The sequence below is a fragment of the Diceros bicornis genome, chromosome 1, assembly GCF_020826845.1.
Source record: "Diceros bicornis minor isolate mBicDic1 chromosome 1, mDicBic1.mat.cur, whole genome shotgun sequence".
NCBI classification, from domain to species: Eukaryota; Metazoa; Chordata; class Mammalia; order Perissodactyla; family Rhinocerotidae; genus Diceros; species Diceros bicornis.
Window position 1 is genome coordinate 20,585,845 of NC_080740.1, and position 21,236 is coordinate 20,607,080.

The 21,236-nt window shown below is 37.9% G+C and overlaps 1 protein-coding gene across 7 annotated transcripts in view; it reads right to left on the reverse strand.

Annotated features, from left to right (window-relative positions):
- The window catches only part of MCTP1 (multiple C2 and transmembrane domain containing 1), a 501,946-nt gene that overhangs the window by 19,361 nt on the left and 461,349 nt on the right, over positions 1 to 21,236 (reverse strand). The gene's annotated exons all lie outside the window — the stretch shown is intronic.

A 21,236-nucleotide genomic window follows, 5' to 3' on the forward strand; every position in this document is an offset into this window, starting at 1 on the left:
CCATGACTCCATTTCTCCATGCCAGCTTGAATATCTATGGAAATGTAGATCCAATTTCATTACTTTAACTTCTTTTGAACACTTGCACACTGTGCCAGAACACTTGAGACCTCATGTGGCAGTCAGTGCTTGCTGAAAGCAGCCAGGAAGCTAGAATAATAATGTCGTCATGTTGCACATTTACATACTGACTTTCATTTCAGAGGAGTCTAAAGCACTTTGCACTGTGAACACTTGGCTGGCACTGGCATCCTGCCACCTTAGAAACTGAGGGCAAGTGAATGACAGGTGTGTGTGCAGCCTCCAAGGACAACAGAGTACAGTGGGACCGAGGACATGGAGGCCAGTTTTATAACATGATCTTTAGATATCAGTTACTTAGAGCCTTCATTTTAAATTTAATTCCCATGGGAGACATTGTCTACATTATTCATCTTGCTTATGCCAAAACGGACCGTCAACAATGAGGTAGATGAGATGCATAAGGCTCAAACTATAGGGAACAATTAAATACTTTTGGGTCCCCCACTATCTTCAAAAATCACCCTTCACTTGTCATTACAGACATGGGTGCATCAATTTCTTGTCTTTTTCCCTCCCCAGTAATAAAAAAAAATGCATTACTTTCACTTATGCAGTTGTACACTATAGAATAAAATGGATAACCAGTGGCTCCTTCTAGCTCCTTTCATAACTACAAAGTTGGTCTTCTTTAATAATCTGCATGGCCTTCAGTGTTCTCTCTCAAGCACCGGCTAAGGTCATTTATGTCTATGCAGTAAAGTACTCTTATAAATATTTTTCTACATACAGAATAAATCAAGCTGGAGTCGAAGCATTCTCAGTGAAAGTTCACTGAGAATAATGTCTTACCAGTTTAAAATTATGATGTGAAAAATATTTCTTTCACAAAAGCAATAAAATATATAAAATACTTAGGCATAACCATAACAAGAAATGTACAGACTCCATATTAAGAAAATAGAAAATAGAAAATACTACAATTAAGAAAATTGGAACACTGAATATCAAAAGAATGCATTTTTTTCAGTTGAATGTATAGGTTTAATGCAATGTCAAGCAGATCCTAATGAGTTTGGAGTGAAGTGAAATGGGGAGAATTTGATAAAGTGTTTTTAAAATTTGTTTGGAAGAATAAATGAGTAACCATAGCCACGAAATTTTTGCAAAAGAGAAATAATGAGAAGGCATTTATTATACCAGATATTTAAGTAATTAAAATATGAAAGATGAGCCCCAAAAAAGAAATTGGTGTATGATAGAGCACCATCATAAATCCATCATCACAAAGGAAGTAATATGTTACTGGGTAGTTGTGCTATTTGGGGAAAATTTTGTTAAATTCTACCTTAATAGACTCTCAAATCTATTTGAAATAGCCCAAATCTACCTCAGAATCTACCTTAAATAGATAGTCCCAAACACATTCTATATTAATTAAAAAGCTAAAAGTGAATCATAAAAAACAGAAGAAAATATAGGTAAGTTATTTACTGACCTTGGACTAGGAAAGAACTTTCTAAACAAACACGCAGTAAAGGAAATCACAAAGGAAAATAATTGATAGCAAAAGTTACATAAAGTTAAAAACATTATGTTAAAAGTCATCATAAATTTAAAAGGCTAAATGGGAAAAAAATTGTAACAAATATGACAAATCAAGGGATGGGATTTCCAACATATTCAATAAACATCTGAAAAAATTTTCATTGCAATTTTGTTTATAATAACAAAAAGAAAAATCACTAACATGTTGAGTGGAAATAATTATAGTACATACAATTGATAGACTATTATGAAATCACAAAATAATTGTTTAAAGAGAATATTTAATGACAACAAGAACGTTTATGATGTAATAGAAATTGAAGAAAACAGGAAGTAACTGTGATATAGAGTATAATCCTGTTTTTTGAAATGAGTAGGAAAAAGATGAAGAGAATGTGTCAAAATATTAAAGGTAATGGAAGTTTACCTTCTTCATACCTTCCAGTAATATTTTTCTTTGCAATTAATATATTTTACTTTTATAATCAGAATATTTCCCTGATGTTTTCTCCAATATCATTATTAAAGGAACATGAGTAGAAGAAATAAATGAATTGGTACTCACTGAGTATGATTTCATGTGGTTTATTTATTTGTTTTTTCTTAATGTATTTTTTGTAATTTTATACCTGTCAAATTATTTTTAAAAAGAAGTAGAATATACATAGACTCCTGTAGAGTGCTTTTCACATAGCTCATTCAATCCTCACAACCATCCTACAATGTAGATATTTTCCTCCACTCTACAGACGAGGAAACTGAGCCTCAGGGAAAAGTGACAGAGCTTGGACCGGAACTAGGACTGGCCAACTCCAGAGTCTGTTCTCTCCATAATACATCATGTGACCTTTCCATTCTACCCAGGAAGCTTTCAGTTCCTACCCAGAATCCCTGTGAGATAAAGAAGAAGGCTTGGAAACATTTAGAAACTTATGTTGTAGACACCATGGTCTAGCCTTGAGCTCCTCATGCAGCTAAAATCCTCATCGAGAAAATGAAATCCGGAAACTTGATTCAAAGGTGAGAAGTGAAAGATGTGTTAGAAACCACCAGATTTAATGTCAATAATGCAATGTGCAAATATTAAATATAGGACCTTCATTATTAGATGTGTCATTAAGGCATCTACAAAGAATATTTTTAGCAGATACTTGAAAATCCAAGTGCTGATATACGATTATTGGCTAAAGAGTTTTAAAAATCTCTTCACTCTTAATTTTGTTTCTCCTGCACTCCCACCCTACTCCCATCCCCTCTCCCCCAGCCACCCAAAAACAAAACAGGATGGTCTATGATGTTGGCAAAGTTTGCAAAAGCAAATGCTTTGGGATAAAATTTTTATTTTAAAATCTCTTTCATCAAATTCTATATTCCTCCACTGTGGTCTCCAACCAATGAAGTAATTACTCTTTATATACAGTATATGACCCAAAACTGCAATAGGTAATGGAATTGCTCTGGGTTGCATTCCAATATTTCATACCTTTTTCACTAATGTTCAATACTTTATTAGTAGAGAATAAATTGGTACATTTCTTTTATTGTCGTTTTTGCTTTCCTTTATAAACCAGCTTGGATGAAAGAAATATCATAGGGTAGTTAATCATCCAAAGGCTTGGTAGTGACACTGTTTTTTTTTTTAAAAAAAAAATGCATTATTAAGGTTTCCTTTGAAGATGTAAAAAAAAAAATTACCCATAAAAAAGAGCTATAACTATAAATCTGAGAACATGTGCGACTTATATTATACAACTTTTTCTAATGATTCTATATAATTTTTAAAAATCATTATATTTTAAATAGTCCACAAAACATCAGTAAGTGCAAACTTGAAATACAGTAATTCTTTCATATTTAGCTATTTTACTATCACATATCACAACAGAAAGTTAAGTAGATTCTTCCAAAGAACTATCTACTTCCTAGTTTTGAGATATTTAGGAAAATCTAAAGACCTAAAGAATCAATAGGAGTAGCTTACATATTTTGGAGAATCCTGTTCATTGACTTTCAAACCAAAATGACAAGTGCCCCCATTCATTGATTCCTTTCTGAATGGGAACAAGAAGCCAAAGTGATAGGTGTCAAGAGATGTGTATTCTGGGGCTGGGTTCCTCATGCATCCAACTGCATCCAGCTGCATCCTGCCATGGTCATTAATGCCATTTAGGGGCCCTGCCAAAGTGGTCATTGTCAGCCCTGTTGACATCACAGAAAATGAATCTGTTGAACACCTGTGCTGTATCAATCATAGCAGGTATGTAGAATATGTTTGCTCCAAATATCAATGTTATAAAATTAAAGTTATCTCACTTTCTTTTCAGGGTAAGAGAATGTCTTAAGAGTACAGGGAGGTGGGGGAGCTATTAAATCTTATGCCAGGATGAGCATAAAATGGAACTGTCCCAGAAAACCAGGGCATATGTTCACCTTACTTATTATTTCCTGGAGGAAGCATTCAGATTTGCCACCCCAAAGAGCTAATCTTGATCATAATTTTGCTTTTCCTTTAAAGTCTTGCTGTGTAACCTCTGACAAAAGGTGAGCGATAGGATTGACATTTGCTCTGAGACATAATCCTTATAGTTTGCTATTTTCTGTGGCTCTTCTGTGAGCAAATATAGCCTCACATAGCACAAAGTATACAATTGTATTTGGAATATGTTTATGTTTCATCTGGTTTATTTTTTACGCTAAAGATGATTTTGGTACACAACTTTCTTAGTTCATTCAGTAAAATGCCCTGCAAAACAGACTTTCTCTCAGATCTATACTTCTAACCTCTGGAAAATATATTAGATATGAGGTATAGATTGAATAAAGGCACACAAAGTGATGAAATATTTTCTCTGTGCCAATATTCCTTCTTTTTCAGATAAAGAAAACTACGTTTCAGCCCCAAATCTAGAATACTGAAATTCTCACAGAGAGCAGCCTGGCCACTCACGGAGACCTTTGGCTACTGAATCTTATCTCAGTGTCTTACTCAGTTCTTATTGTATCAAATCTCACACAGGTTACTCGATGCCTTGGCTCTTTTCCTGATATAACCCTCCATTGAGACATTAAAGGATTCTGAGATATATCTAAGGTTAAGAGGGCAGATGGACACCATTTAAAGACAGTCTTAAAAATAGTTCTCATAAATATCTACACTTCAGGGTTATAAAGAGGACTAAATTAAATAAGACAGGTGGAGCTCTTAGTACGTGCCCGGTGCAAATAAACTGTCTACAATTATTAGTAGCAGTAGTAAGAAAATTATGGATACAATTCCTTATTAAAAGAATTCAAATTATTTTTATCTATTTTTGCTTACATTAAAAACAACATTTTGAAATACTAGAGAGAATCCCCAAATATATGAAACCTTTTTTTATGCATGTTTAGTTTTGCCCCAGATGATTTACTGTTAACTTGTCAGATTTCATTTTAGAAAATGATGGTAGATTCTTTATAAAGTTACATTGAGATGATCTTTTCCCCCCTTCTGCTGACTCTGCACATGTTTTTTTGCAGAATGAGCATTTATCTGGTCTTAATTTTTTGCTTCCTCTGTTGCAAGGTAGCCCTGTGCTTTTCAGTGCTCATTTTCTACAATGCAATTTTTAATCACATTTAGTTGTGCCTTGCTTTGTTAGTTTAATGGTGCACATTTTGCGTGTAACTTTAAAGATGATTGTAAAGTAACAAAAATTTGCAGAGAAATGTCCCCTGGGCTGGGTAATGTAAACAATAGGCATTTTAAAAATGGCAGCTGGCACTCCTAAGAGTTATGGTGAAAGCCAGGAAGGAAAGGAAGATAAAGGGAGGAAAAAAAGAAAGAGAGACGATAGAAAAAACAAGGAAAGAAAGAGAAAACAGAGAGGAGGAGGGGGAGGGGAGAGGAAGAGGAAAACTCGGAAGAAGAGACTCTCCAAGGGACCAAAGGAGGATGAGGAGGAGACCAAGAGCTTGGGGGGGAACATGAGGAAAGGAAGGAAGACATTTTGGATCAGAAACTAAAATGACATAAAGCCCAGGCAAAAACAAAACTTGTTAGCTAACCATGTTAACTTCTAATTAAGCAAAATAATTATTTGTAAAAGGTGGTATATAAAATGTTTAATTTCTATTAAATGTAAATGTAAATAAACCTTACAGAAAGCCCCCAGGGATGCAGATACACCTGTTGTCAGGAGGGAGCATTCCCTGGAGCCAAATTTCTTGCTACTCAAACCCTTCATCATATAGGCTCTGAGGGACTTGCAAATCTCCCTCTTCCTAATGACTTAAGAAACTCTTTATAACTGTCCTGCTAGTACTTGAAAGCTCTTAAAAGATTGGGATTATTTATCAATATCAAAACCTCTGACTTAATCTCCTTGCCAGCAGGCAGGAAGTGCACTTTCCAGGGAGTGGCTTTCTAGATGATCCCATCTCAGACTTTTGTTCCATGAGAAGTTCTGCTTTCAGATGGACTCCCAAGTGAAAGGGCCACTAGGCCTGGCTCCAGGCTAACATTGATGGAAGCCACAACGGAAGCTGTGAGGTTGCTGTCCCCAAGTAACCAGAGAGGAATATAAGTGACAAAGGATACTTTCACCGAGGCTAGTATAATACAGGTGTTGAGATGAGAATTTGTATGCCTCACAGAAAACACAAAATTAACAGATTGTGGAAAGGTTTTGAAAGCGTGAAAGCAGACTCAGGATTACTGTGGCGGGACAAGTCACTGCCTGTCCTTATTACTCCTCTCAAAAAATAAATAAATAAAAGGTTATATAAGGTGTGTCCTAAAATCTCCTCTTGTTACAAATTAGCCATTTTACAGAGAAGATAACAAAGGCTGTAGAATGGCCTCTGCCCCTCAGAGCCATTTGAAAGCTTATTTGAGTTCATTGCTGGTGGGTGGAATTTCTCCCGCCCTTCCTATGGGTTCAGTAGTTGAAGCCTGAGTGACAACAGAGAACAGAGGCACCCAGCTTGTTTCTGAATCCAGATAGCAAATGTTGGCTAGTTTTTCTTTATCCCAACTTCTAATGAAAAAGTTGTGTGAACATGCATGTATTTTAAAAAACCTCTTTTGAAATCGTTTCTTTCATTTTCAAATGTGTGTTTCAATATGGTTGGAGTTCAAATGCAGAGCCAAGAGGGAAACTGAGAGTTTAGAGAAGGCTGTGAGCACTGCTGTTCTAGACAACCACAGTCTTATTTAGAAGGTGACTAGATTTCTGACTAACTGGCTCTGTTGCTGATCATGGTTCAAATCCTGCCTGCAAATCTTTCCTTAAGCTATGTGATCTTTGAGCAATTTCCTTACCTTCATCTCTAAAATGGGGGTAAAAATGGAACCTACCTTCGTGATGGTTACAAATTAAATGAGTTTAATCTATTTAAAGTATTAACCAGAAATGTCTGGATATAGGAAGTACTCAATACAGTTTAGTCATTAATATTAACAATTTGAAGAGACTGAAAAAGGAAATACTATAAAACTTTTAAATGCTCAAGTTTATTAAATCTTAATAAAGATAACAGAATTTTCTCCCTTTTTATTTATGATATATTTTAAGAATCTTATATTTGTGTAACTTCTTTGTCACCTAATATGATCACAGATGATCTTATATGTATCTTCTTACACCATCCTTTCAACAGCCACACAGGGTGGTAGGTATTATTATTCTCATTCCCTACATGAGGAAACTGAAGATCAGTTGTCTAATATCCCACCTCAAACTGCTACCCCAATTTGTGCTCACTCTCTTTTGGTGCCTTTAGCCATATGTGTTTTCATCTGAGATATGGGATTTGAAAAATAAGCAGAAAGTTCAACTGTTTACAGTATTCCCAGCCCACAGGAAGTTGTACATTCTCCATAGGCCAAAGCTAGTCATACTCATGCAAAACACACACCTTTTTTTTATCATGTGATTTTTATCTATCAGTGCTTGTGCAGGTAAAACTTCCCATTAGAATCAGTGAGTTGTTCTTCAACAAGCCTCATGGCTGAATCAGGGCCAGAATTTATAATTTAATCTTGAACAGCACAAGTTTTGTTGCTAATCTACTTACTAGTGCAATTTTTAATCAAAAAAAGGTTTCTTTTATTATATACACAAAAGGGCATATACACGAAGGTGTGGAACTCTCAAAGATTTTTTTCTTCAATAGATTTGTTACGAAAATAATCAGTTACCTTTGTGCATGACTTTATGGTTTATAAAGCATTTTTTGTGTGTGTGTGAGAGGAAGATCAGCCCTGAGCTAACATCTGATGCCAATCCTCCTCTTTTTGCTGAGGAAGATTGGCCCTGGGCTAACATCTGTGCCCATCTTCCTCTACTTTATATGGAACACTACCACAGCATGTCTTGACAAACGGTGCATTGGTGCGCGTCCAGAGTCCAAACCTGAGAAGCCTGGTTGTCGAAGCAGAGCAGGAGCACTTAACCGCTATGCCACCGGACCAGCCCCCTATAAAGCATTTTTAATTTATCTTCCCACTTGGACGGCAGGGGTAGGTGGTTCCCCCATTTTACAGATTAAAAAACTGAGGCTTGGAGAAGTTAAGATCTCATTACCAGTTAAAAAGAGTTCCTGGGACTTTACCCCATGTCTCCTGACTATACTTGGGCTCCTCTAAGGTCACTGTCAAAAAGGCACCAAGTCACATATGGTATTTCTTCACTACATTGTTTTATTATATTTAAACTTGGCTCTTCCCAAAAATTAATCTTGCGTTATAATCAAATTGTGTGAGAAAAGAATCATATTAGTGTTATAAAAACAATGCTCTTTGTGACATCTCCAAAACCAAGGAAGGATTACTTTGTGAAATCCGGAGGCTATTTTTCTTTACAAATATTTTACAAGACAAACTTGTACCTTTCTAAAAAAGCACATCTGTTGTAAATTACTCCCTTACAGAAAGAGAGAGAATCGCCATCCTTTCTTCCCATCTGAGCTTAAAAGAGATTTGTTGACATATTCTAAGGCCAGCATAGACAAAACAGCACAGGAAAGAGGAGGGGGTCAGCGGGACCAGGGCTCGGCTTTGCTTAAACTAATTCCACATGCCCCATGAACCATTAGCTGTTTTTTATTTCCTGCTCTGAAGATCTGTAGTGAAAATAATCTGGGGTAGGGAAAAGCTGCACTTATTATTTTTTTACCCCCAACGAGATGCTGTGTTAGCAAATAGAACAGATGAGCCACCTTCAGCAAACCGAGGTCTTTAATAATCCATTTTTCAAACACTACTGGTATTTCCTTTCCAAACAAAGATGGACTGTGACTGGAATCAATTTCATCATTTGTATGGTTACAATTGCCAAGTTTCTGGAAATAATAGCCATTTAAATACTGGATAGTATTTTTTATATGAAGCCAACAACAGTTTTATTGCTATTTAATTTCCGTGATTTGTTTGTTTGCTGTAAGTTTTCGGTGTTCTTAGAGCATGATGTTTGGGATAGGGAAAAGTCTTAAGAACAAATCAGGGGAAAAGCAATATCAAAGTCGTGTTAATGGCCTGACTTGAATCAACCAAACAAGGGAAATTAGCGTTAGGAAAAAACGATTTGCTCTACCATTTTGGGCTTTTCTCCCTCAGTTTCCCTATAAACCGCATAATATGACATCACTCACCATTTTCAGACGTTGGCATAATGTAGAAAATCAAGGACAAGATTGAGAGCTCACTTCTCCCCTTAAGAAGATAATAGGGCTTTTCAATGAAATTCAACAAAACAGAGGTGATGGTACAAATAAAGGCGAATTTGAAGGGAACAAGGCCATCTTTCTCTATTGATGCCATATGTAGCACATACCTGAACAACAACTTCATGCTCTATAGGATGCTGCTGATATATGGGGTGGCACTATCCCCTAAACCCCTTCCTCACTGCAGACTAAATCACTAAAACAGGCTCATTCTGAGGTCAACCTGGAAGAAAACGCCAAAGGCCCACTATTGAGCTGATGGCAATATTGTTATTTACTTAGTTGTGTGGATCAAGGTCTGTCTTTCGATTTATTTGAGGAGGAAGGGAAGAGGGTGGGAAAGAGCAAGAAAAACTTGGGAATCGATTTGAAAAAATATCTCAAATTCTTTCACTGGGGATGACCAGTGGTTTAATAGGATAAAATAATCTTCAGAAGTAGTAGTTTATATATCTGTATTTAAAATTTCTGTTTTTAAAATAAAAGTAGGATGGGCATAGGGGCTGGCCCCGTGGCTTGGCGGTTAAGTGCGCACGCTCCGCTACTGGTGGCCCGGGTTCTGATCCCCGGCGTGCACCGATGCACCGCTTCTCCGGCCATGCTGAGGCCACATCACATACAGCAACTAGAAGGATGTGCAACTATGATGTACAACTGTCTGCTGGGGCTTTGGGGAACAAAAGGAGGAGGACTGGCAATAGATGTTAGCTCAGAGCTGGTCTTCCTCAGCAAAAAGAGGAGGATTAGCATGGATATTAGCTCAGGGCTGATATTCCTCACACACACACACAAAAAAAGTAGGATGGACATAGATTGAGCCTATGATGTACTTTCCTCGGTTGGTACTAATCAGGTAGATGGATATTGTGGGCTTGAATCCTGTTGTACATTTTACAGCCATGTGACCTTGTATAGGTTATTTATCTTCTCAGATGCTCAGTTTCCCCATCAGTAAGATGGAGATAATGTCTACCTGATAGTGTTTATGTGGAAACAGAGTGAAATCATGTATATAAAGCAACTGGCACATTAGTAGATATTAAATAAATGTTTCCTTTTCTCCACCAATTGTCTTTCTTCCCAAAGGGTAACATTTTCCTTTTTTGCCAAATTTCTCTCTCTCTTTCTCTTATTTTCCTTTCTTTTTCCTGGGTTTGTATTCAGAAGCCTGATTATCGTTCACTTCATTCACATCACCTCTCCCATCTGAGCAGTGTTCGGTTTAGCCAAAACTCAGTCCATTCTTTTTATTCATTTATTTAATAAATATTTACTGAATGACAACTACATATCAGACACTATTCTAGGCTCTGGGGATACAGGGATAAACAAGACAGCACCAAACAAAAATATAAATAAACGAAGAAGAAGAATAGCAGAAAGTAAAAAGTGCAGTGAAGAGACTTGCAAGAGGCGCATGTGCTGGAGAGCGACCCAGTGGTCAGGGAGGGCTGCTCTGAGGATGAACCGTGTAATTGAAAGCTATTTTGGTCAGGAAAGTAGAAACTCCTGTAGATATTCCAAACAAACAAATTTAACACAGTGAAACGGCTACACTCGTGATGAAAGAACTGAGTATCAAATAGAGCGACAGGCATTAGCAATGCAGGAAGCCACTGCCAGAGGGAGGGGATGTTACTGGGGCCCAGAGGCTAGACCACATGGACCCACCATGGCAGGAGCTGAAGCCGTGGACAGGACTGCTTGGCAGTATTTGTGATTATGGAGGAGAGTCTGTCTCCGTCTGATGGGGAGCTAAACTTTGGAGGAGACCCAGCACCCAGTCACTGCTGGAGCAGGAGTTGTGGTGGCGAGGAGGGAGTGGAAGGAAGAAGAAAGGGGAGGAGAAAGAGGAGAGAGAGATAGAGAGAGAAAGAAATTGTCCTGTTTTTTTTTCCCTTCTTCTATCATTCCAATCTTCCATTGGCCAAATTCCCCAAAAGCCATTGTCAAGGGAGCTAGGAAATGTGGTTTGCATGAGAAAGGTGAGTGGGGATCAACCTGGAAGCAAACAGGTAATAACCAGAACAAGATCTGTGTGACCAGAAGGAGCTAACCAGGTCAGAGAAACCAGTACAGGTAATGCAAATGCTCTAAGAGGGAAACAAACTTAACTTGCTTGAGGGAACAAAAGATGCCTAGAACATGGCAGCAGGTGCAGGGGAGAGTGGCAGAGGAAGACATCAGAGAAGTGGTGCCACAGAGGGCCTTGCAAACCAGAATAAAGAGTGGGATTTTATTATAAGTGTGATGGGAAGCCACTGGAGTGTTTCAACCAGGGGACTAACTTGATTTAATTTACATTTTTAAAAGACCATCCAGGCAAAATGTATTGTAGAGAAAAAACAAGATAGGAAGTTATTGTTGTAGTCCACAAGGGGATGATAGCTTAGACCAGGGTGGATGTTTTCAGAATGTTTTGAAAGTAAAGTCATCATAGACATGTTAATAGATTGTATCTGGGAGGTGAGGAAAAAGAGAAATCAAGAAACTGCCTACATTTTTGGCTTGAGCAAGTGAGTAAATGAGGCTGGTTTTATTGAGCTAGAGAAGTGGAGGAAGAGCCAACTTAGGAAAAGAGTAGACGAAGAGCTGCATTTGGGCCATGAAAAAGTATGGTGACATCAATAGGTGGATGGATATATGAGTCAAGGCTGAAGATACAGATTTGAAAGTCTGTGGCATTTAGAAGGCCCTTAAAATCAAGCGAATGGAAGGAGTCACCCAGGGAAAGACTATGGAAAGAGGGGGCCCTGATCAGAGCCTCAAGGCACAACAAAATTTAGCTGTTGAGCAGATGAGGTGGAGACTGGAAAAGACTGAGGTACAAGAAAATTAGGAAGAAGCTTCACAGAAGGCAAAAGAAAATGTTTGAAGGAGGAGGGAGGGGTAACCTCTCTGAAACTCTGCTGTAAGATCAAGAAATGATTTGGCCAACGGAGTTTATCAACGAGAGCAATTTCAGTTCAGTGATGGGGGTAGAAGCTTTGGATAGACAGAGCAGAGAATGTGAGTGAAAAGCGGACACACTGACTGTAGATACTTGTCTTAGAAAATTTTGCTGTAAAGGGTGGCTAGAAAATGGGGAGGGTGCTGGAGAATTTATACATGGGGTCAAAAGAAGGGATTGTTTTTTTTAAAGATGGGAAATGCAGCCTTCCTACCCAAATTATGATCTGCATTTTAACAAGATCCCCAGGTGATTCACATGCGTGTTCAAGTTTGAGAAGGGCTATACTACAGCGTATTTACTTGCTCTTGGAATGATCTAGTGTAGAGGAGAAAGGGATGGTGCAGAAAAGGGACCTAACTGCAGGAGCCGGTTAGTTTGGGAAGGGATGGGACAGAGCCTAAGTGGAAGGGAGAGGCCGGGATAGACCAGAGGGGAGGGAAGAGAGTGCTGCAGATGAGGCAGGTCTTAGATTTGGCAGAAGAAAGATGTGAAGTGGTGGGAGTTCCTAATTGCTTCTGGTTTCTCAATGATGCAGGAGGCAAAATCATCAGCTGCGAGCGAGCAGGAGCAGCGGCTGGTGGAGGAGGCTGGTGGAACAGCAGCAGGTGTGAAACTGTCTTTCACTGGCAAATACACTGTCCTTCTCAGGCCTGTTCACAGGCCTGGTGGGGTGATTTATACACGCTCTGCACTGTCCAACTTGCTATTGATTTTGCATTTCAGACTCTTTCACTGCCTTAATAAAATTAAGAATTTTATCCATCTTGCCTAGCCAGTCTTTTATTTAACCCACTTTTATAAAGCTTAAAAGGATGTCACATATCTTACTGTTAAAATGTCTAAGCCAGTGTTGTGTTCAATAGCCATGATTTGCTCCTATAAGGAGAAAAAAGACCCTTCTTTTGGATAAAGACTACGTCTCTGGGCCCTGCCCCAGCAGAACTGAGGTGATCCAGGCTCTACCCCACCAAAACCCGGCACCTAAGAACAAGAAGATATGGCTCTAGTATTTTTTTCTTTCTCACTAATTCCTGCTTTTTATACTTGGCTCTTTTGGTTTGTAAGAAGACCAAAGACAGTTCTTGGCTAACTGGATAAACAGTCTAGAACTTGGCCCGGTCACAGGTCATTTACGTTTGTTTCATTATGTTGGCATGGTGGCAGAAATTCAGTCTCTAAAGTACGTGACCAGTCCACCAGATTCATATTCTCTATCAGGGAATTATTTGTTATTGCCGCAAAGGAGCTTTGTTGACTTCTGGATCCATTTGCATCCAACTGGTCGTATTAAAGGAAAAAAAAAAGGTTACTATTGTCCTGTCACAAGCTGCTCTAGTTTTAGTAAAGTGTGTTATCCTAGTCTTAGCTCTTTAAATAAATATCCTTCAAGTCTATATTCTGAGTGGACCTTTTACCCTAGTCCTGTTTGTGCTGGAGATTCCAGCATCAAATAAGAATGAGGAATTGTTTTCGATGTAAGCTAGAAAGAACTGGTGACAGAGAAAGCTCTGCACACAGGTGGTGACCCAGGAGCAAGTTTCAAAGCCATTCCTTGTAGAAGGAGGTGATCATTGGGCATCTCACAGAAGTGCCCCTGCCAGCTGTCTGTAAGTTACACTCCTCTCATCCAGTGACACCCATTCTTCCCTGCTAACCCCCCATTCCCAAATGTCTCAGAAGGGAATTAGAGATAGATACTTGTCACCATTTGGGAACCTCTGTAATAAAATCAAACACTTTGAGTTCTGGATCGCTGTTAATGTTAGCAACTTTAGCCAAACACACACACACGCACACACACACACATGCACACACACACACTAATTGCAGGAGAACTTGACCAATATAAAATCAAATACCTGTTTTAAAAATGTAAAGAGGGGCCGGCCCGGTGGCGCAAGCGGTTAAGTGCGCGCGCTCCGCTGCGGCGGCCCGGGGTTCGCTGGTTCGGATCCCGGGCGCGCACCGACGCACTGCTTGGTAAGCCATGCTGTGGCGGCGTCCCATATAAAGTGGAGGAAGATAGGCACAGATGTTAGCCCAGGGCCGTCTTCCTCAGCAAAAAAAAAAAAAAGAGGAGGATTGGCGGATGTTAGCTCAGGGCTGATCTCCTCACAAAAAAAAAAAAAAAAAAAAAAAAATGTAAAGAAAACCTCCAATAAGAAGGAATTGGGAAATTGTGCCACTGCAAGACGGAGAGATCTCATTTCCAGTTCTTTTCTTTGAGTACACATTCCAGGAGGACAAAGAAAATTATTTTTGGTATATGCTCTTGTAGAGCTTAATAAATCACTACATAGAGGAATTTAAGATTGTTCTAAGTCTAATCTGGTAAATTCATCCTGACTTTGTAAAGTGTTTCACCCACTGCTTGCCGTATAGTAAGTTCTCAAAAATGTTACTATTGCCATTTTAATATTATTACTATTATTTTTGTTACTATCATCGAGTGCCGGAAGATGGATTACAATAAATATTGACTTTTCCTACCTGATTTTTGATGTTTCTATGATATCTGGTATACACAAATGTTTAAATGCTTCTGTTTACGAATGTGCCCTGATTGTAAGCATGAAAGTTATAACAATCTGCTCTTCGTCAAACACACTGTGCAGAGTTGATAAAAATTATTTTTAACCTTCTGGTTTGTGTGACTTTTTGGCACGTCTACCAATATTATGAATTAGATATTTTATCTCAGCCAAACTGCTGCTATGCAGAAATACAAATAAAAGTATCATTCTCCAGACAGACAGATAGCTGTCTTTGGTAGGCAAAAAAAGACAAGATTATAAACTGACATTTACAAAAAAAATTTTATTATTATTTACTTTATTAGTCCAAATGCCAAAATTTCCCTTCTAATTTCTGCATTCCTGTTTTTATTTCTATTTCTGAGAATCATTTAAATAATCTTCTTTAGTAAACGGGCACTTATTTATTCCTTTTAACTCAGTAGAGATAATGGGCAATTATCAATTAAAAATGTAAAATCAGTGACACCAGGTAGCAGTGAAAGGTCATTTTGTGGATGAGCCATCTCATGGCAAACATCCTGTGAGTTTTGTCAATATGGGGGAAGAAAATTGTCTGCATTTAAGAAACATGGTTTAAGAAATATTTAAAGGCAGAATTATCACATTACAGAAAGGATTCATTGACAGGCAATTTTTTTAACATCGCTGATTGTTACAACTTTTTCTGCCAGTATAAAATGTTCATCCATCTAAAGGTTTGTATATTTTTCCTTAGTACTCTATTAATTGAGAAATTTAATCAACATTTTAATCGCTTAAAAAATTAGCCAAATCATCCAGGTATGGTTTATAAAATTGTTTCTATATACTAATGTTTTACACCTATAATGTTTAAATTCAAAGTTGAATTTTGTGTAATTACTTATAATTTTATCTATTCCAAATATGACAAATTTGATCATTCTCATCTACTTTATTATTTAAGTCAGCTCATTGTGTTAGAGAGTGTTAAAAATTACTTGGAACACATATTGGAAAATCGTTTTGTGAAATTAGTATTTCAAAAAAATTTAATGCAATTGAAATCAGAGAGCAAGGAGAAGCAGAGAATTTTCCATTAAAAGTCATGCTTTATCTTATTTGCAGGAATTATATGAGTGATGAGGAATTTCTCAGGCTAGAAGGTGGACATCAAAAGGTTTGTGGCTTTAGGCAAACATCCAAAACCCATACTAATGTAATAAGTTCTCCAGTGTCCTCAGGCACAGCAATATGATCGATAGATTTCCATCTGCTTTCCTTAGAACAAAATTCTAGAGGTCACGGAGAGGCTCTGGATATATTTTGTATTAGCACGTCGGAGGTGCTAATCATTGGGGTCTTAGGATGGTCACAGCTCCCCAGGCAATACTCCCTCCCCATATCATTAAAATGGGATGATCCGTATCTTGAAGGAGCATTAGTAGGATTAACTAAAATGTTTGATTGAAAAATTAGTTCCTTCCCCATTTCTAAGCCAACTTTTAGTTCTTCATTCAAGCCAGGACACAGTGATAGATGTGGGAGGAGCAGAAAGGGGAGGGAGGCAGCCTGAGAGTCTGCTCTATGCCTGGTACTGAGCGAAACTCTTCTCTTGTGTTCCACACGCACTTGGCGAGCAACCCTGCAAAGCCCATACTATTAGCCTCATTTTGCAGATGGAGAAATATAATCTTAGAAAGATCACAGAGTACGTAAGTCGCTGAGTGGGGACCAGAACCTAGATCTGTCTGTAGTCAAAACCAGGGAGAAAACAAAAATCAGGTCTAATGTTACAGTGAAGATCTCAATGTATACATAATGCTGTTCAGTCAAATAACTCCCATTCTAGCTCTATGATCCCTCCTAAGTGCAGAGTGATACTGTAATTAGCATTCAAATTATCCCCTCATGTACCTCCAATACTCACTAAATGTACCAGCTGCCACTTACACACCACCACCATCCTTTCCAGAATTTCTGTAAGCACTGCTGATCAAATGCAAACACTCACCAGTACTCATTAAAATAGCTTTCATTCCTCTCTAGACATGGCATGAAAAATATGAATTTTTTTAGGAGCAGTCTTATAACACTTATTGTACTTCTTTCCAAACATAAAAGTAATACACGTTCATTGTGGAAAACAAAAACAATCTTAGAAGAAAGTAAAAATCTCTGGTTAACATTTTAGAGTATACCCTTCCAGCCTCTTTTCTATTTATTAATCTTTCTATAATTATTAATCATGTGATTATGTGTCAAGCATGGTGTCAGATGCTATAGATTCAGTGAACAAGACAGACTTGATCCGAATCCCTGATATTGAACATATAAATTTGTTGCATTTTACAGAGGAGATGTGTAGTGTACACTTATGCGCACACTTCTTGCTTTTAATTTCCAAATGCTGAACATTTTATTGATTCCTCTATTTTATTATTATAAATAATGATGCAAAGAACATCTTTGTACATAAGTCGTCAGTACATCTTTTATAATATCCTCAAGTGAAAGTACTAGAACTTTAAATGCAGGATTGAAGAATATACATGTTTTTAAAAGTTTTTAAAATTAAAAAATAAGTTTTTTAAAAACAGATGATACATATTCAAATTGATATAGAAAAGCCTCCTTTTTACTGCTTGGCTCTCAGCTAATTTGCTCCCCTCCCTGGAAGCAACCAATGTTACCAATTTCTTGTATATTCTTCCAGAGATCATTCTGTGCCTAGTCAAGCAAATCTATACGGTCATGAGGGTCATGAGTGCGTGTGTGTATTAGCTTCTTTCCTTGTTTCTTTTCTTAAGGCACAAATAGTAGTATATTATTAACATTTCCATGCCCTTTTTTCCTACCACCTCTGTATATATATCAGAGATTGTTCAGTGCTAAAAACAGTATCAGTGCTAAAAAGCTCCCTCATTCTTACAGCTGCATAATAGTCCATTGTATTGATGTACTAGAATTTATTTCATCAGTTTTCCCTTAATGGATGCTTAGGTTCTTTAACAATGTTTTGCTACTACAAAAAAGTAGAAGCAAAGAATACCTTGTGTATATGACAATTTCATGCATGAATAAGTACATCTGTAGGATAAACCTATGGAAGTGGAATTGTTTGGCCACAGGATTTGTGTTTTTGTAATTTTGATACCTACGGCCAAATTGCCTTCCAAAAGAGATTGTACAGTTTCCACTCCCACCAGGAGGATATGGAGGTGCCCAATTCCTTGCCAGGCTGCATCAGAGATGTACCTCTTCTCTCCCATGAGTTTTCAGGAATATTTGGAGACCCAGGCAAGTTGCTGTGGGGGCTCCATAGTATCATTTTTTACACTTTTAACCAAGTATTTATCTGCATTATGTTTTGAATTAAGTGATAATCATTTTGATTTACAGGATTATTGAGTACATAATATATATTAGACAAGAGGATAGTTTTCCTCTGGCTATAGGAATGGCCATACGAGTTAAGTATTTTATGGTATAGGAGGGTCATGAATAATTTCCAAACTATTAATAGATTAAGTAGAATTTTTCTCATTAAATGGCAATTTCCACCAAAATTTTATACTGAAAAAGATTTTAATGTTATTTATTCACTGTGTCCAAGGTATCTAACCCCATAAGTATGTTTGAATAAATGGCTCTATTTTACTGCTTTGGATGGGTTTTCAAGCAGGAAAATTCAACACAGTAGTAGAGACAGGCAGTGTAGCATTCCAGTGAAGTACACAGGCTATACACCAAATAGTCCTGGGTTGGAACCTTGGATTGCTACGTGTGCTTGTGTACCTAATCTATACCATCTGAGCTTCAGGTTTGTTATCTATAAAAGGTGATTGATAATACTTGGTATTGGAAATATTAAATGACAAATACTAAGTACTCAATAAATGGCTACCATGACCACTTGTAATATTGCTGTGGAAGCACAGTCCCAAATCCAAATATTCTACTTCTCTGTAAGATGTGTTCCCATGTTTATATAGACAAATAAGCAATATAAATATAGGTTAACTCTGAGAATTTAGCACAACCAAAATCATAGTTGAGTTAATCTAGAAAGATTAATACCAAAGTGCCAGACTTCTTAAATTCCCACCACACAAATGTATGTGCGCAAATATTTTAAATGAAAGATTGCAACAAACAAAGAATATATGACTATCTTTGTGTGAACTTCTTTTGAGTCCTTCTCAGAGGTAAGCTCTGACTGGCAAATCTATACTTTGCAGTTGTATCTGATTCACTGAGATCAGGTGGAAAGGACACTGCATTATTTTTTTGACTAGCGGAAAAAGTCCATTAACTCATTGCGAGTCTGCTCTAGGCTCAGCACTAGACCAGGTACTAGATAAAGAGTGCTAACCCAACAGACACGGACCCTGCCTTCCTGGTGCATACAGGCAGGTGAAATATCATGAGAGAGACAGTGCAAGTCAGGTACACCTTCCCTGACTTTCTAGTAGTAGCAGAAGCACTGTTTGATGAGGGTATCTAACACACTAGCGCAATCGGCCAAGTAGGAGGAACAGGCTCTAACGCAGAGCAGTCAGCTCAGATATGAGAATGTAGCGCGATTTCCAAATCTGTAAGCACCTAAATAGTTTGATGTCATTTATTACCAAAGATACTTGTTGCTATCTAAGGAAGTTTCCTGAGTGAACACCAAATAGGAAAAAGTAAAAGAAAATGGGGAATCCTGTAGTTTTACTCAGGCAGCTCCAATTTCGTACACAGGTTCTTATGCATTTGAAATAACTACCACTGAGTAATATTTCAGTTTCCTCTACATGTTAATAACTAGTTACATAAGTTATAAAGTTATATTTCACTCGTAGAAAATCTAATTAGATTTAATTAGAACTTGAATTCTCAAAATTAGCTAAATCCCTTTCACCAGAAGAGAAGCAAACAGCTAATCTAAAACCATGAATAATGCACGTTCCCCACCTAGCGGCACCTTTAGCAAACTGCAGGTACGTTACACTTAAAACAGTATATTCTGCTAATTTAAACTCGTGGATAACATCAGAAACTTTACAGATAACTCTCATTTTCTAGATAATTTATGATCTTTTAGCCACTAGAAAGTTAACAGAATAGCTTCTCTTTTTCTTCCCTCTCAATTCCCACTGCACTGTCTAGACCAGACCACCCTCACCTTATCCTGGCATTATATCATTATATTCTTCCTCTGCTTAAGAAATACGAAATAAATTCCTTTGCAACACATCCAATAGAAGCACCTGGGCCTGATGCGAAGTGCCCGATTCTGAACTTGCTCATCAAGTTGAATTCTAGCAAGAGGTTCAAGTGTGACCACTTGGTGAACATATATCACGCTTCCCAGACTGTCCCCATCCTGAACTCCCCACCTGAAGCTTCCTTCCTCCCTCCCCTTCACCTGGGGAATTCATACCCATTCTTCAAGACTCAGCTCAAAGCCCATTGCCTTCAAGAAGCCTTCCTTGATGACTACAGTCCATGCATCTCTCCCCATAATGAATTTTAAGAATGATGATTGTAGTCCGAGATTTCCCCTTGATTAGTTTTTGCTGCCCTTTTATTAGTGTCCATTATGACTGCGGGCTAGTAGATGGTTTTGCTGATGCAGGAAACACCTTGTGGGAAGTGATTGTTCTCGTATATTTAAAAATACCCCTCTCCACTGCAATGATGAACAATGATGAACACAAAGCCCAGTAAATACAGGACAGTTGCGCCCACCAACCCTTAATAGCATTTCGTTATTCTGATCTTTTAGTGTACAGATGGCTCCCAGGTGTGGCTTCTAATCACTGTCATCTTTTGCTAGTTAAAACACATGGGATCTTTTCAACAGCAGCCATAGCTTCCTGTCAATATATCTGCATATTCAGTGAGGAGGAGAACTGGCATGATGTTTCCTAGTAATTGAAGCCAAGAGAACAGTTCTTTTTTGACTACCTGGGTATTTAAGGTGAAAGTTAGGGTTAATATTGGCAAGGATTTGTCTCATTTATTCTTTTCACTTTGTATTTGCAGGTCAGTTGTAAGTGATTTATGAATACCTTTCAAAGGTCACTATCCATCTTTAAAATACATCAATCTTAAGTAGCCACCTTCCACTTTGAAGAAAGAAACTTAGTGTTGCACAAACACGTTGGACAAGAATGTGGTCTGATCAACAGGGCATGGGATTCATGAAATCAACATCTATTCACGTGACATCACCTGAGGCAGCTGGCACACTTCTGGTTCTGATTAAAACTACCGCAACCACGACTGCTGGATCTAGGGGAAGACTTTGTTCTTAAATTAATTTAAATAGATCCTGGAATAACAAAAGGCGTTGAACTTCACCACATGTGCCCTCAGTGGCATGGCATTCTAATGGGAAGACGTGTTGGTCTTAATAAAATGGATAATCTGGGACGTGCCCACCCAGCCCACTGGCATCTCTAACCTCCATTTCACCCTGTAGTTATAAGCATACCACAGGATCTTAATATTCTTTAATTTGG